We start from the raw sequence: 3486 nt of genomic DNA on the forward strand, positions 1-3486 counted from the left end.
AACTTTTTTCCAAGGATGTCAAAAAATTTCAAGAGCTATTGCAAATCGAGAGAATCGGCAACATCTTAAGATTCAGCCTTAAGACTTAAGTTAGAAACTTCTTTGTTTTGGCCTTATCTCAACTAATGTACAAGATTATTGAAGAAATGATTCTAAAAATACACTTATTTGATAACAATTACATTTAATTTTATCGCGAATTTGAGGGTGTAAAGCTTCCAACACAGCACTGTTTCGAGAGATTGGCATCTTATTTCTCCTTACAATATTAATACAAATACAAGTTGCAGATTTGAAGAATAAAGAAGTTGATCACTGAAATGACGTTTTCTCGATATACAATCAATTCTCCTAACTAGATTTTTAAGAAATGTATGGAGACCGGTAGGGAGAAATTGAACATCGACGTCAAAAGTGAAAAGAAAAAACACAGAGTTATTTTTTGCGCCGGGTAGCAGATCTAGCAAGGTCTCACATGAATGACTCGCCACCCTTCGGTAGAACAATACAACAAACAACAGGAACAATGTCCCTTGCCCTACACACAGAAGTAGCAACTGCTATACTAGAGGACCAGTTGAATTACAAGCTAACGAGAGCTGCTAGACTGATGAATTTATGGAACCAACACAAAACCCGCGCATAAAAAGGTTTGTCAAGACGGACACCACACGAGAGCTTTACACCATCAAATTAAGCCAGGTAATTAACTAGCTCTGTTAAAAATTGTATTTCTTTCAAAGGTGGCGTAAAGAGATTTCATTTTCATTACGCCCCAAAAATGACAAGTAAAATTATGCACAAGCGAATAAACAGAATTATTATCCAACTTCACTCATTGGAGTTCGATTAACGCGCAAAACGACTACAATTTATATCTCACGGTGTTCATTCCACCATAGGAACCAGTAAAACAGAATAGTTGTAGTACTCAACTCAAAACAAAGTTCAAAGTCTGGTTTCAAGGAAAGAAAAATGTTGGATAATAAATCTCGTACATGTATTAGGAATTGCATTTTTGTGTGTAATATTCGTTGTGCATTTTTATTCGTCATTGAATTTTGACTTGCCCTAAGGACTCGCCAAAAATACAGCACAACTCGTAAAGATATGCAGAGAATTGACACACTAAAATGTTTAATAAAATAGATGCACTTTACGACACATGGCGGCTAATTATAAATTTAACAGAACACACATTCACTCTTGTTGTAGTTATTTCTTTAAGAAGCGCTCTGGATTGGCGCATATCATTAAACAAAACTCAATTAATTCAATTTATTGCGATATTATAATCGATCTTCAACGACTGCGAGCGAGCAAAACCAAGCATGGGTTACTGGGGACGATCCCGCCAAAACGATCCTCGATGATTCGTAGTAGCAACGTACGCTTGCGCAGTGAGGCCTTTAAGTGAAGCAAAGGCTGATATAAAGCATTTAGCTTTTTGACGCTTGCTTTCAACAATCTTGTGGAGAAAAAAAGGGACTGAAAACAGTCCATGGACTAATTTTTATGATGGCATATTACACCTTAGAAAAATTACGTACATCACTTTTGATAAAATACAGTAAACTGAGCAGCTGAGCAAATCAGAAAAAAATGCTCACTGCCACGCAAAAAAACTATGACTAAATGTAACAACTTAAATTGTAACCCTGAATAAAACTAGCTTGACAGCCTTAAAAAACAAACATTGGTCTGGAAGATGCTAGTACAGTGTAGTTGCAACAAGGTAACATGCTGCCCCCCTCCCAGACCATGGGTAATGCTTAAGGGACCCCCCCCCCCAAGGGAACATTATGACCCTGGTGGGGAAGGAAGTGACTTTGTAGGGGGGACAGGGGGTGTTGTTTCATCTAACATCTTCACAGCCCTATAATAATTTGCACATATATCATATTCCTAGCTAAGAGTGCGTTTAAGGTATTGGTACCAATGGAATAAGCCTTAATAAATTCAAAGCAACCAAAGGACAGTTGACTTCAGGCGAGGATTAATCAAGCACTGTTCTGGGTACAGTGATTTTCAATGCTTAAAATATCGACTAGTAACAGGCATAATATTATTGCAGTAGAAATACAAGTCATACATACAGCGTAAAAAATCCTTAAATGTACCATTCTTTTTTCTTCTCTGAGTCGTCCTCGGCTAGCGGTTTTCTGGGCGCAGTCATGCCGATGTAGGGATCGGTGCTCTTTGGTTCCTCGTCGTCTTCATGTGTGTGATACTCTCCCTTGTGTCGCGCCCAATACCAGTAGATTACAATAAGCAACACTACCAGCAGGAGCACAAGGATAAGCACAACCACCACAATGATGGCAGTCTTATTATCATCATCAGCTTGCTCTTCAGGTGATTTAGTTGTAGGTCCAGTATTGGCAGTAACTGGACGTGCGCCAACAGGTCGTGGAGTCGGAATCTCTTTAGGTACGTCTGGCTCTGGGCCGCATTTGCCCTTACTGAGTCCAGAGCCGTCAAATCCATCTTTATCACCGTCATAGACAAAATCCTTGATTGGTTCTGCTGTGGGATAGACTTTCGTAAATGCAACCCGTGTGACCTTCACGCCAGTTATGCAGCCCTTGAATCCAGCATCACCTTTCCTTCCAACAATTATCTTTTCCATTCTGGGGAACGGTTTATCAAGCCGATTGTCATCGGGACGCTTTTTGCTTTGTCCATCAACTGTATAATTGACCTTCGCATTTCTGCGGCTTAGTGCAAATGTGTGCCTGCTTTCGTCACAGAAGCTGCTGCCAGCTGGTGGAGTAATCTCAAAGGAACTGTCCCCTCCAAAGCTTTTGTAGGAAAACTTCAGGTTCTTAGAGGTGGGATCTAACCTTAGCAGAAAATTTTCATCCGTATTTTGGCTGGTGATTTCGATTATGTCACCTCCACAGCTATCCTTGTTTTTTACTTTGAATCCGACTACAATGTCAACTCCAGGAACAGACTCGGCAGCAGGGAATGTGTAGGTTAACTGGCTGTCTTGTCCAAAGGTTGCACCATAATCTGAAAACAAGGGAAGGCAAAGAGAATCAACCAAAAAATAAATACAATGTAGATGTCAAAAATTCCATAAGACACAACTGAATATCAAATTTTGTTCCTGTTGAGCCCGCCCATTACAGGGGCTTTGTCGCAGATTTTACCAGACTTTTGAACAACCAAAATTTATATTTTGTGTCACAGAAAACCTAAAAAAATTAACCAATTTTTAAAATTGCTATATTAGAGCACTGAATCTGTACACAAGCGTCTTTGATAGGGATGGCTTGGATGGAAATGGATTGAAAAAAATAAAGCTTTACAAGTTGTTTCTGCAGGTCAAAATAAAGCTATTCAAGTTGTTTCTGCAGGTCTATTTATAGCCATTGCTTGATTTCTATCTGCAAATTAAGGTTATATCTTCCTTAAGATGTTCAAAGAATATGCTTTTCATGGTCAAGAGCTTTAAAAACACAAAATGAATTAAAATGACTG

The 3486-nt window shown here is 39.0% G+C and overlaps 1 pseudogene; it reads right to left on the bottom strand.

Annotated features, from left to right (window-relative positions):
• Window positions 1-1120: 1120 nt before the first annotated feature.
• LOC144640492 (EGF and laminin G domain-containing protein pseudogene) lies at window positions 1121-3047 on the bottom strand (annotated as a pseudogene).
• Window positions 3048-3486: the final 439 nt, after the last annotated feature.

This window comes from Oculina patagonica, unplaced genomic scaffold (assembly GCF_052425735.1).
Source record: "Oculina patagonica isolate OP01 unplaced genomic scaffold, crgOcupat unplaced308, whole genome shotgun sequence".
NCBI classification, from domain to species: domain Eukaryota; kingdom Metazoa; phylum Cnidaria; class Anthozoa; order Scleractinia; family Oculinidae; genus Oculina; species Oculina patagonica.